The 14,578-nt window shown below is 34.1% G+C and overlaps 1 pseudogene; it reads right to left on the bottom strand.

The window, feature by feature from the left end:
- Positions 1-307: 307 nt before the first annotated feature.
- Positions 308-1,062, bottom strand: LOC149233353 (calcium-binding protein KIC pseudogene; annotated as a pseudogene).
- Positions 1,063-14,578: the final 13,516 nt, after the last annotated feature.

Genomic DNA, 14,578 nt, shown 5'->3' on the forward strand with positions numbered 1-14,578 from the left:
ACGCTGAACTAGTGCAAGTTATATCTCAGGTTGTAGAGGAAAAAGCTTATCAAGTCCAAGTTATCCTCTACAAATTTAATTTTGCATAGGACACGTTTTCTCAAATTGTTCTTTGAAATCTTTTAAGTTTTTCTTTTCTTAAGTTTTTATTTAATGGAATTTAGATTTGCAAGTTTGTGTAGGAAAAATTGCAATACTGAACACAATTTAATAAAGCATCAAAGAGTTCATATACACAGGAAAAATTGCAAAACAACAATTCCCCATTCCCTCATTCTGTTTTTCTTACTGAATATAATATAACTGTTGTCTGTTATATGAAAAAGACGCCTTAGTTCAAATTCAGTTTTGGTAGCAAAAGCAATGTTCCAAATAAAAGAACGAATTCCAAGTGTTCTTATTCCCATTTTCCTTTTGTATTTCATACACGAACTACATAAACATACACAAGGAAGGAATGGGCAAGAGAGCGATCTAACCCATTTCTCTGTCCCAACCCTGACCCTGAACTGAACCTCGCACAGAGCTCTCAAAATCAAAGGTATGGATCATATCCTTCGCTGCCTTTTCTAACCACTTTTTGGCCTCCGCCATGAAGGACGGACTCAATCTGATCATGAGAACGCAGAATTCATTCAGATCGAGAGCCCCATCGCCGTTTAAGTCGCCTTCTTCGATCATCGCCCGGAGCTCATCGTCGTTCGTCCATTCCATGCCCAACAGCGCAGCGTTCTTCTTCAGACTATCGACACTGATGACGCCTCTCTCTGCGTCCGCCAGGAGACGGAAGCCATTGCAGAGCTGGTCCATTAGGCCCTCTTCCCCCACCGGCAGGTAGTCCTCGAACGCCACACCAGTTTCGTCTTCTTGTCTTATTCTTGCCATGGTTAGTTCCCTTAAAAAATTGAACTAAAATTGAGTGAAATACGGACAAGAATGAAATGCGGAGTACCTTTGCGGGAAGAGAAAGACAGAGCATGGGATACAATGGAAGTCGGAATATGGAAGGGCTATTTATAAAAACCGAAAAAATATGGAAGGGATGATTCGGAAGATCTTCAGAGAAACTGCCCCATATGAATATGGTGCGTGTCCCTCCCAGTGCCAGACAACAAATAACCATTCAAGCTTGCCTGTCATGGCAGCGGGCAGCCAACATTAAGCATTGAAGTTTTTGGGATTGGAGAAAGATACGATTCGTGGGCATGATAAGCGCCATTCCGGCGCCCAAGAAACGCGGTAGGGCCCGTTTCGTGGTCGTTAATGCAAGTGGGCACCGTCTATCCAAGTTGTAAGGAAGGCCTAAGCAGTCAGATTGACGCGGAACTCCAACGACACTGAATCCTTACAAACCAAAAGTCAATAAATAATTTTGAGATTGTTAACTAGAGCATCAACTCTAAATCCATTCGAACCAAAAGTCATTAAATAATTTTAAGATTTTTAATTGTTAGTGTGAGAGTTTTTTTATAACAATATATTAGTTTTGCCTAACTACGAGAGGTTTTGATTTTTTTAAAACATATACATGAGGTGATTTAGAATACTCAATCTAGCATGGAAATGTGTAAGTATTTTTATAACAATATATCAGTTTAGCCTAAGTATGAGAGGTTTTGATTTTTTTTAAATATATACCTGAGGTGATTTACAATGGAAATGAGGATAATAATAATAAAAAATAGGGAGATATTTTTCATTACATTTAAAAATAATGAAATGTAATAAATAATGAAATAATTTTATATTGATAAATTAAAAATAATATAATAAAAATTAAGACATATTTTAGACAAATATATTTTGTTACAAAATGATTAAAACATAGAGTATGAATTTGTTTTAATAAAGTATAATAGAAATGTATTGTTGTACATAAATATAATAAATATAGCATAAATTAGCACAAATATATAAATTGAATGGTTGGTAAACTCCTATAGGCATCAATTTATAGTAGGTATTAAGACACCCATCTCATAATACATTTCACATTATCAAGATTAAACAAATTATTTTTTTTTTTAAAGAAATAGTTAGCAGATACATTGACAAAAAGTCTAGATTATGGGCCAAAACCCTTACAACAATGTTTTGTGGCTTGAAAATGAAAATGAAAGTATTCATCTATCGGTACAACCAAAAAGTCATCCCTGACTTGTAGTTCTTGCTTATACAATTTTTTTTTTTTTATCACTAATAATTGAAAAAAAAAAACTAGAATCAAATAGAAAAAAAAGGTAGAGACTCCCCAAGAGGAATATGAAATGAAATCACAATAAAGTTGAATTCAACAATATAGTTCTTTCAAATATCATCTCCTTCTAACTATAAGGGCTTGACACTTTATTATTAAGACCATAAATCACAAGAATCATGGTATTGTGTGAATCAAGACCATGATTGTAATATATAAATACAACAATCTCACAACAACACAAGTAAGGATTTTATTCAACATGGATCATCCAAATTTTAAGACAGATGACAGATATTATCATTAACATTTTTATGGCTAGACATAATGTTATTGTTCTCAAGTTTATGATTGTCAAAATGATTTTTCATCAATGTATAAGTAGACTTTTCATTAATCATCATGACAAAATCATAATTATTTTTTTGGAGAAAGCTTATATCTACTAAAATGGAAATAATCTAGTGAAAATTTTGGTTATTTTTACAATGAGGACTTTTATAATTTGGAGTGTTTATTAGAAAGGTTGTTTTTTAATCATTTTAAATTCACATAAGCTTATTAAAAAACACTATAAAAACATATAATTAATTTTGTTGATTTTGATAGTATGATTTAATTTATAAACCTTAACTTATCTTTTACTTTTACAAAGCTTTCTCTAATGGTATAAAGAACGTTAACATGCATGATTATTTTTAAAAGAGGATTGGATTGTTTTAGACAATTTACATTAATTGTGATTTTATACTAAGTTTAGATTAGATAAATCATTTTATATTCAATTCTTACTTAAAATATATTTTAAACAATACAAACTCTTTCTTCCTTCATCTTGCAGATTAATGTCACATACCCATTTTAGTACAAATTGTTTGCTTGTCTTACTTAATAATTTTAAAGAAAAACTAACAATAAAGATAAATATTAAAGCTGAAAAGATTTTCATTGTAATTTTTTTTAAACTTCATTTACAAAATTTCTGGCCTTCCTCAACTTATATTGTTTAAATAGTGATAGAAAGAAAAGAGAGATTGATTGCACACAACAAATGACACTTGATACTATTATTGATCACCACATGTACAAATATATATGACATGAATCACTAACTTCGCCACATCTAGATTATGACTACAACTCATGCATTGGAAACAACAACATCTAGAATGACTCCTTGTCACTCCGAATGACAACTACACATGAAATGGAAGCATTAATTCCAACACCATCCCTTAATGCTTACATGGAAAACACTAAAATCACATATTACAACAATAAATAAATCTTTGTCAGATTCTTCTCATATGGTCATCACTAGCACTCATATCCACTTTTAAATCTCACAGTTTCCGCTCTTTTCTTCCCCACACATTCGAGCTTCCCACTTGATCCATTTAAGACATAACTGTTTCAGAGCATCGTTGACATACTTTGTATAATTCACTCTTCTCAACCTCCCGGAGCGCACGGCTTGATACTAAACAATCCTATGGAAGTGCCACCATCTATTGAATATATGGCCTTTCACTATATTCACTAGTTATCTAGGATAGCATTTTGAGTATAAAATGTCTTCAACAGATAATTCTACAACTTGACCTTATAAAATAACATGTATTGATGCTCCTAGAACATGATGGGTCAAACCAACTTAATCTTATTAAGAACCACTTTTGACTAATGCTCGTGGAGCACGAGGGGTCACATTAGTATGTTGAATAATTGACATGTTCTTTCTAATTATGTATCATTTACTTCTTATACAATTTAATAACACAATACTACTTCAATTCACACCACAAACTCCGACATATAAACAAACACACAACATAACTAAATTACACAACAACACATAGCCATGGAATCACAAGAATATAACATTTGCATTGAGCGTTCTTTTAGTTGCAAATCTAATTTTTTTCATGCGAGCGGTGATGTTGGCATTGTATTTGAGTTTATGAAAATGCAAAATGGCCTTCTCTCACGCAATCTAGATTCCTTTCTTTCGTTGAACGACTTGATTTTACACACTCATATACGAGTAGCAACATCAATCACCTCTTGAAAATTCCAGGTTATTCTCTCGAACTTTATGTTACAATGCTCACCTAGCAGTTGTGCTTTAAAGTGATCACCATTGCATTTGTCTGAATTAAACAATTGGTTATCAACCATATAATAAGGTGCATGCGGCAAAAAAAAGGCCTTCGACCATGTTTGTAACAAACTCAACCAAGTCCACTAACAAAATAGGTCTCAAACCCATTATTAAAATAACCTTAAAGTATAAGGCTCAACAAATAAATAAATAGCGTTTTGACAATCAAGCCTTATAAATACATGTGACCAATTCATTTGGTTTCCTTTTAAATAATATGAGTATAAAGTTTGAAATTAAACTCGTTGTATTCCAGCTGCGGTTATGGCCATCCACTATCTTTCACGCCACTCCAAGCTTTCAAGCATGGTCTAAGACTGATCACCACCACTCTGCAAGAACGGCCCTATATTAGCGACAAGCAACCGTTAAACTTTGCAATGATGTCATCTTCTGCACAGATCTATCTCCCACGAAAATAATGACAATGTGGTGATCCTGATGTGAAGAATTCGTTGTTCAACATCCTTTACCATTCCTTGCAACATATGGGACTGCGTGTGTTTCTTGACTTGGACGAATTTGAGTTGGAGGATTACTTTCCAGACAAAATACATTACGCCATTTGCTTTGGTTCTATTCACATCGCCATTCTCCCTGGTGTTTGGTCAAGCTCGCCTTAATATTAGCAACTGATGCAAAACATGCATAGCTCCACGAATGTGACCTCTGTCTTCTTCTTCCCGGTGGCTCACGGGTAGAAAGAGGAATATTTCTGGAGGCTAGTTGCTTGTTGCATACGGATGTAAAAAACAAGCACACAGATCTGTAAATCCCAACACCAATTAATCTGAAATGTTACATAGGGATGTAAAAGCAGGCACACATAATTGTGAATCTCAATACAATTTACTCTGAAATCTAATCTAACTCAAACACAGTGAATAGATCTACACATAAACACTAAATTTATTCACACAACCACTCCACACAACATGATCTCCTATCCTATTTATTTACAGAGGAATAAAATTGAAGGCTCTCTCACATTTTCTTGGCTTTCCTGTAAGGGAATCAAGCTAGAACTTGCTCTGATACCATGTTAAAATAGAGATAGAGAGTAGAGAGATTGTTTGCACACAACAAATCACACTTGATATTATTATTGATCACCACAAGTACAAATATATATAGGACATGAATAACTGATTTAGACACATCTAGATTATGACTACAAATCATGCATTGAAAACAAAAACATCTAGACTAACTCCTTGTAACTCCTAATGACAACTACACTTGATGTGGAAGCATTACTTTTGACATATATGCCCATTTTCTAGTTTACACTTCCATTTTCTAATTCAATTTCACATATCCATTCACCTATTAAAATATATGGTAGTAGTTAGATGGGTTTGACATAGAGTGAAATTAGATGCTCTTTCTCATTGTGTTATACCATTACAAAAATGTTGGCGATTATTGCAAATTTGCTATGTATCTAACAAAATATTTAGGGTTTGGTGCAATAAAAAATTTAGTATGTGTTTAATATTAATTAATAAAAAAGTTGTTTTTTAGCAAAAAGTCTCATATTAATTAAAAGAATAACTTTTCCTAAAAGGTGGCATCTACACGATTAAGCTCTAGTGTCATTTTCCTTGTGAAGTTAATTAATCCTTAGGGATTGTTATTGTATATTGTATAATATATAATTAGTTTTACATTCCGTTTTTACGGTTAATAAGTTACCGAGACACAATTGTCTCGTACCTAGATTTCACATGTATAAATAAGTAATTTTATCATTAATATGACGCTCTTTCCTTGTGCTCTTTCATTGTGGAGTTTATTTGGGCTTGTACAGTAGTATTAGAGCCTTGGTTGAGTTGTTCCTAAACTCCATGTATTTGAAGTCTATGGTAAAGGAGACATGTAGCGTGAAGATTGTGAAGATAAAGTGCAGCAAAAGGTTAATCCAGTGGAGCAATATAGTGGGATGCCCAAACTATTGACTCTATATAAGTTTCAGTAAGTTTCATATATTTCAGTCATAATGAAAGACGATTGGAGAAATTGAGTGGCATAATTTTTTTACATTTAATGCAGTAAACAAGGTTTAATCACAGTATTTGTATTTACCACAGTAAACATGAGTTTATGACAGTAAAATTTATGAAGGATAAGAAGATACATTTAATGCAAAAGGGAGATGTCTGAAGGATGATACAAGTCTTTTACAGAAATATTTATGAAGAATACAATTTTTTTTTTCCTATGAAGAATACAATTTTTTTTTACTGAAAAAGATACAAAGTTTGAATGATACATGTTTTTTATAGAAAGAATTATGAAGAATACAAAAAAAATTACTAAAGTATTTGTGAAGGATACTTAAAATGAAGTATATATATTTTGGTGGCTTGAATAAAACTCTTAATTAAAGAGTGGTGAATTTTCTGGCGAAGATATATTTTTTTTGGTGGTTGAAATTTTAATTAAAGAGTGGTCAATTTTCTAGTGATTTGAAATACATATTTTCTGGTCACTGAAATTTTAATCAAAGAGTGGTCAATTTTCTGGTGATTTGAAATACATTGGTGATTTGAAACTAGCTCTTTGCTAGGCTATTTTTGAAACTTACCACTAAACCACAAAGCCAACTTATACATTTTTAGAAGTATTGCATATATTTTGAATTTGAAAGGATTTGAAGAATATTTGGCTACATAACAATTATGACTTCAATAGTTTCCATAGTTGGAGTTGTTCTTAATGGAAAGGAAAATTATCAAGAGTGGTTTAGAAAGCTTAAAAGTGCCCTTGTTTTTAACGATTTGTGGGAAGTTTGTCAAGGAAAGAAGGATAGTGATGGAAAAGAAATTGCACCAGAGCCGCCTGATAATGAGAAGCAGCATGCAATTTGGGAGACAAAAGACAACAAGGCATATGCATTAATAACTGCATCGGTGACAGAAGAGGTAAGCAGATATATCATTTCTTGTGGTACTGCATTCGAAGCACTAAAGAAGTTGAAAGAATTGTATGATTCACACTCAGAACTCAAAATTATTCAGTTATTGTTAAAGTTGTTTAATTTGGAGATGAAGGATAATGATCCTTTGAAGAGTGCCTCTGAAATAAAATCCATTTTTCATGATATAGAAGCCACTGGAATTAAAGTAGATTTACAACTTATAACTTTTATAAAAGTCCTTCACCTTATCTATTCAAATTATTTGGAATCTCTCCAAGCTAGTGGGCAGCTAAAAGACATTACATTTGATAAACTAGTAAGCAAAATAGCTGAGAGAGAAAAAGCCTTTGGGAAGAAAGAGGCTCCACCTAACTCTAATGTAGAAACTTTGTGCCTTGCACAAAAGGATCAGAAGTCTCATGCTGAAACTTCTAGAGGTGATAAAAGTAGTAGAGGTCATGGTAGGAGAAATTATAGAGGCAGGGGGGCAAAAATAATCAGGGAGACAGACAAAAAAATGATAGACAACAAAGGAATTTTAATGATAGACCAGCGATTAAATGTTTTAGATGTAGTAAAATTGGTCATACTTCTACTAACTGTAAAATCCCTTGGGAGAAAGTCAGTGAAAGGAGAGAACAGTTGAATGAAAAGAAAGATCAACCACCACCAGATAAGGGAAAATCATCAGACTCTACACATTACATTGTTGTTCACTGTAATTTTAATATCAATGATGTTTTCAACACTACATTTTCTTCATGGCAACATACTTGGATTTCAGATTCAGGAGCCACTTGTCACATAACATTTAGGTGAGATTTTTTTGAAACTTTCAGTGACTATATTGATGGTGTTATTTAATTTGCTAATAATTCTAAAATTAAACCATCTGGCATTGGGTCTATTCGTTTTGAAGATACCGAATTTTGCAGATTATGTTCTATAGGATGTACTTTATATTCCACAGTTTTAGTGAAATTTGATGTCTCTTATCCTTATTCAGCAGCAGGGGCATTCTATTCATATATTTGATGGCATCATTGAGATAAGGAGAGCATTTGATCATGCAGTTGTTATGACCGGTGTGGAAGAAGGTATGCTTTTAAAATCTAATGGTACTTCATCTACTAATTCTCGTGAAAGTTTTGTTCTTTTGCCACAAAAAAGTGATATCATGTCTCCCAGCTTGTTGTGGCATGCTCGATTTGGTCACATCAATTATGGCATCATCGAAATTATGAAAATGCAAGGTATTAAAGGTCTTCCGACAATTCCAAGAAATATTACACCTTGTGATGCTTGTATTATAGGAAAGAATTGTAAACAACTTTTTCATAGTTCTTCTTTCATATCTTCACGAAAATTAGGTCTCATACATTCAGATTTATGTGGACCTATGCCCGTTGCAACTGTAAATGGAAATTAATATGTGCTGACATTTATTGATGATTACTCGATAATGTGTTGGGTGTATTTGTTGAAGAATAAGTCACAAGTGTTTGATGTTTTTAAAAAATTTCATTTGATGATTAAAAAAGAAACTCAACAGAATATAGTCATTCTTAGAAATGATAATGGTGGCGAGTACACTTCTCATGCTTTTGAACAATACTTGAAGGACAATGGAATCAAACATCAGACTACCATACCTTATAATCCATAACAGAATGGCGTTGCAGAACGTATGAATAGAACTTTGCTTAATATGGTTAGATCTATGATGTTCTTTAAGAATGTTAAGTTGATGTTTTGGGGAGAAGTAATGCTTTGTGTAGCTTATATTCGCAATCATTATCCTTCTTGTGTGATCAATAATAAATCTCCTTATGAAATGTGGTATAATCGTCTTCCTGTTGTTCAACATTTTAGTGTCTTTGGTTCTTTATGCTATGCATTAATTCCTAAACATCAGCACAACAAGTTGGGTGCTAAGAGTCGCAAATGTATTTTCTTGGGATATTCTGCTACTTCCAAAGCTTATAGATTGTACAATGAGGAGAATAAGAAGTTTATTCTTTCCAAAGATGTTATTTTCCTTGAATCAGATAAAAGTAATTCTACTGTTGATAAGCAACTGGCTCATTTGGAGAAATTTGCATCTAAGAAGTTCTATTTTGAATCTGATAATGTTGTTCCACACACTGAAGGGGGGGTTCCCATTTTGGATCAGTGTGTGGTTCTTCCATCTTTGATTCATGAGAATGTTATTGCTGAATAAAATTTGGATGACAGTAATGTTTCTACAGGACCAGAAATTGCTCTTGAAGAGCCTGCTCTTGACCCTGTTTTTCAAGATGAGCAACCATCACAAACACTTCAGTGACCTTTACGAATATCTACATGTGCTCGAAAAGTTCCAAGCAAGTATGATGATTTTGAAATAGGAATGTCTTCTAAAGGTGATTCAGGTAATGTTTCTCATGACTGTGAATTCAATCATTGTACAATTAGCGAACCTAATTGTTTTGAAGAAGCTGCTAATTGTGATGAATGGAATGATGCAATGCAAAAGGAATATGATGCACTTATTAAGAATGGAACTTGGAGGTTAGTGGGTCCTCCTGCAGGTATCAAACCCATTGGTTGAAATGGGTCTATAAGATCAAATACAAAGAAGATGGTTCGCTTGATAAATACAAGGCAAGACTTGTAGCAAAAGGCTACACTCAAAAGGAAGGCGTTGACTACACAGAGACATTTGCTCCTACAGCAAAATGGGGCACAATTAGAACTTTGTTTTCTCTTGCCACTCAAAATAGTTGGAAGATACACCATATGGAGGATGTTTATATGTTTCAACCTGAAGGTTTTGTTGTTAAAGGCAAAGAGCAAAAGGTATGCAAATTGGTTAAGGTTTTGTATGTACTCAAACAAGCATCTCGTGCATGGTATGAAAAGTTAGATGAACACCTTCTCAAGTTGAATTATAAGTTATTTGATCTGGATGATGCAACTCTTTTTGTTAAAAAAATTGGAAAGTTAGTTGTATATTTGGTTGTGTATGTAGATGATTTGATTATCACAGGAAGCAGTGATGACTATATAGTGTCCGTTAAAAGAGAATTATTGAAATTTTTTGACATAACAAATTTGGGTTTATTACATTATTATTTAGGGATTGAAGTTGATTAGAAACCCAAATATATTTTCATTTCTTAGAAAACGTATATTGGACAACTATTGGATAGATTTGGGAAGCAGGATTGTAATCCTGTCGCTATTCCTATGGAGCAGAATTTGAAGCTTACTTCCATTGAAGGAAGTATGTTTGAAGATCCAACAAAGTACATGCAAATTGTTGGAAGTTTGAATTTCTAACTACTACTCGACCTGACATAGCTTTTGTTATAGGGATACTTTCGAGGTTCATGCATAAGCCATGTGAAGGTCATTGGAATGCAACAAAGTGAGTGCTCAAGTATTTGAAGGGCACTCGAACATAAATATTCCAAAGTTGTAGATCTCCATCTCACCAACTATTCAGATTCTGATTTTGATGGAGACAAGGAGAATGGAGTCTCTACTTCTGGTTATTTGATGAGTCTTGGATCAACAACCATCAGTTGGAGATCATGCAAGCAATATGTTCCTACTGATTCTACCACCGAAGCCGAATATGTTGCAGCAGCTCAAGCTACAAAATAAATCATTTGGCTTCGCAAAATACTTGAAGACTTGCAGGAGAAACAAAAGGCTTCAACTCCACTACTCGTCAACAACTCTTCTGCAATTCAGTTGGCCAAGAATCCCAAGTTTCATGATCGAAGCAAGAATATTAACACCAAATATCACTTGATTCGACATTATGTAAAGGCCAAAGTTATTCATTTGACATATTGTCCTACTTCAAAGCAGATCATAGACATATTTACAAAGCCACTGGGACATGAAAATTTTGAACATTTTAGAATGTTACTCAGCATGTCAGATGTCCCTTCATATTAAGGGGGGAATGTTAACTAATCCTTCGAGATTGTTATTGTATATTGTAAAATATGTAATTAGTTTTACATTCCGTTTTTACGGTTAATAAGTTACTGAGACACAATTGTCTCATACCTAGATTCACATGTAAAAATAAGTAATTTTATCATTAATATGACACTCTTTCCTTGTGCTCTTTCATTGTGTTATTTCATTGTGGAGTTTATTTCGGCTTGTACAACTAGTGCACATGGCTTTGATCATGCAAGGTTTAATGTCATGGAGGAGGAGGATGTGGGTCATCAATGTGGAGCAAACCCATTTTTCCTTTAGCTATTGCACAAGATTAAGCTCTAGTGTCATTTTCCTTGTGAATCCTATTGCACATGGCTTTGATCATGCAAGGTTTAACGTCGTGGAGGAGGAGGATGGGGGTCATCAATGTGGAGAAAGCCCATTTGTCATTTGTCCTTTAGCCATTTGCACGCACACCTCATGTGTTATTATGTAGAAAATAGGGGATAAGGTTCTTCTAGACCTCTTAAGTATTAGCACAAGCTTAGTAAAAGGTATTAACACTAACTTGGTAGAAGGATTAAGGGTGAAGCAATTTAGAAGTGGTGATGGATTCTCTTCCAAGTTTGTTTCCATTGGCTTGAACTCCAAGTTTGTTTCTATTGTCTTAAACTTAAATATGTTGATTACTTTTTAAAGTCTACTCACTTGTTTTGTGGCTCAACTCTTCCTTATTCTATAATTTATACTTTGCATTCTTAATTGGCTAGATTAGGACCATAGTGTCATTTTATATGTGGGTTGGGTGAACTCTTCTTGGGCCTTAGCTCTTTCCTGATAGGGACTATGCCCTTCGTGTAACATTTTCTACAACTTCCCTTCTACCAACTTTTATTTTGTTAGCTAGACTCATAGAGCTTTGAATTGTCAACCTTTACGCACAAAATGCTTTAACAACACATTCAAATCCATCATATATTGTTTTATGCCACAAGACTCCACTATACCAACCTTTTTTTTTTCCTCACTCAACAATATTGAACTTAAACAACAAATAAGATGTAGAATTCATTAACAACACGTCAGACTTGGAACAGAACAAAAAAATATCAACAAAAGTTTAAAAAAACTCCCAAAATGTCGTTCCTCAAAACCCCCCTTACCACCTCACTAAAGACCAGGATACTAGGAACATACCAATAATTACCACAACTTTTTTTTAAAAAGATGATAGGAAGCGGCCAATGATTACCACAATGGTTTTTTTTTTCAAAAATGATGCTAGGAAGTGACCAATGATTACCACAATGGGTTTTTTTTGAAGTAAATTAAAAAGTAACTCAAACGCAAAATTCGGTTATCAAGAAAAGAAAGGGGCTTTTTAATTATTTTCAAAACACAAATGGAAAAGAAATTAAAGTAAATTTCCTAAGCATGATAAAAATTTCATAGCTCAAATTGAGGCGGAAAAAGGTCCACAACTGGAACTTATTCTCCACAAATTGCAATACAAATTTATCCTCCACAAATTGCATTTAAAGACTATATCTCAGGTTGAGGAGGAAAAAGGAAAAATCGCAAGTTATCCACGACAAATTGGATTTAATTTTACATCGGATAGGGTTTCAATCAGGCTTCTTTTCTTAAATGGAATTTAGAATTGCAAACGTGTGTGTCGAAAATTGCAATAGTGAACCCAACTAAAAATCGACATCAAATCAAATCTTCATTGCCTGATTTTGTCCTCCTTACTGAGTTCAAATATTGTATGGTATACGATAAGGTGGCTCCTTAACTAATGACCCTTAGTTGGAAGTTAGCTTTGGCAGTAAAAGCAATATTCCAAATTAAAAAAAAATGAATTCCAAGTGTTCTTGTTCCCATTAATGAACTCCAAGTGTTCTTTTTCCCATCTTATTTTTGGATTTTCATAAGCGAACTACATAAACATACAGAGGAAAAGGATGGGCAAGAGAGCTATCTAAGTCATTCCTCTTTCCCAATCCTGAAATGAAGCTCGCACAGAGCTATCAAAATCAAAGGTATGGATCATATCCATCACTGCCCTTTCTAACCACTGTTCGGCCTCCGCCATGAAGGACAGACTTAATCTGATCACGAGAACGGACTTAATTTGATCATAAGCGTCCACAGCCCTGTCGTCGTTCAAGTCACCTGCTTCGATCATCACACAGAACTCCCTGTCCTTCATCAATTCCATCCCCAACACCACAGCGTTCTTCTTGAGACTATAGAGGGGGATGATGCCTCTCTCGGCATTCGCCACCAGACAGAAGCCATTGCAGAGGTAGTCCATTAGCCCCTCTTCCCCGATCCTCTTCCATCACCAGTAGGTAGTCCTCGAACACCACATCGGTTTCTTCTCTTTCTCTTGCCATCATTGATTCCCTGAAAAAAATAAACTAAATTTCTGTGAATTACAGACAAGAATGAAACGTTGAGTACCTTTGCGGGAAAAGAGTGGCAGAATGAGAGTCCAAATATGGAAGGGTTATTTATTTATAATAACCAAAAAAATATGATATGGGTGATTCAGAAGGTTTTCAGAGAAACGAAGTCGTCTATCGAGGAATTCCCCGGACCATTAAAAGTGGTTGGAATCTAGATAAAAATATTTCAATTTTTTTTTATAAAAACAATGTTTGAATCATGTTTTCAAAAATCAGTAAACACTTAAAATCTTAAAATTTAAAGGCAATAATTTATATTTACAAAAAAACCCTACCAAATTTTCAAAAAATATGACCAAAATTTCGATTGCTGCGAGACAAACTCCATATGGATATGGTGTGTGTCACCTCCCAGTGCCACACAACAAATAACGGTCAAAACGTGCGTGTCATCGTAAAGTGCAGGGTTTTGAAGTTGTAGATATGATTCGTGGGTATGAACGACAATCATCATTTGCACCAAAGAAATGTGGTAGGGCCCGCGTCCTGGTAACAGGCGGTTGATGCAAGTGGGCGTCGTCTAGCCAAGCTGTAAGGAAATTAGGAAGGCATACGCAATCAGATTGACACGGAAGGGCACTACCACGACGCTGAATCCGTTCAAACCAAAAGTCAATAACTAATTTTCAGATTTTAAAATAGAACATCGATATAAATTCATCTAAAACCAATCCGTTCGATTTATATATATTATTATTATTATGATGCAAAAGGTTTTGGTTATTTTTCTCAATGTGAAAAAAGCTATATTATATTCAAAGATAATTTATGATAATACATCAACATACAATTATGATAATCATCTAGGGTACCGTGATATGGCGTGCAAGCCAAAATAAGAGAGATAGCATGATCGGATCACAAAATAGGTTCCAGATATGGCATGC

Source organism: Pinus tabuliformis, chromosome J, assembly GCF_031772625.1.
Source record: "Pinus tabuliformis cultivar Carrire ecotype Pingquan chromosome J, CPIR1, whole genome shotgun sequence".
NCBI classification, from domain to species: Eukaryota; Viridiplantae; Streptophyta; class Pinopsida; order Pinales; family Pinaceae; genus Pinus; species Pinus tabuliformis.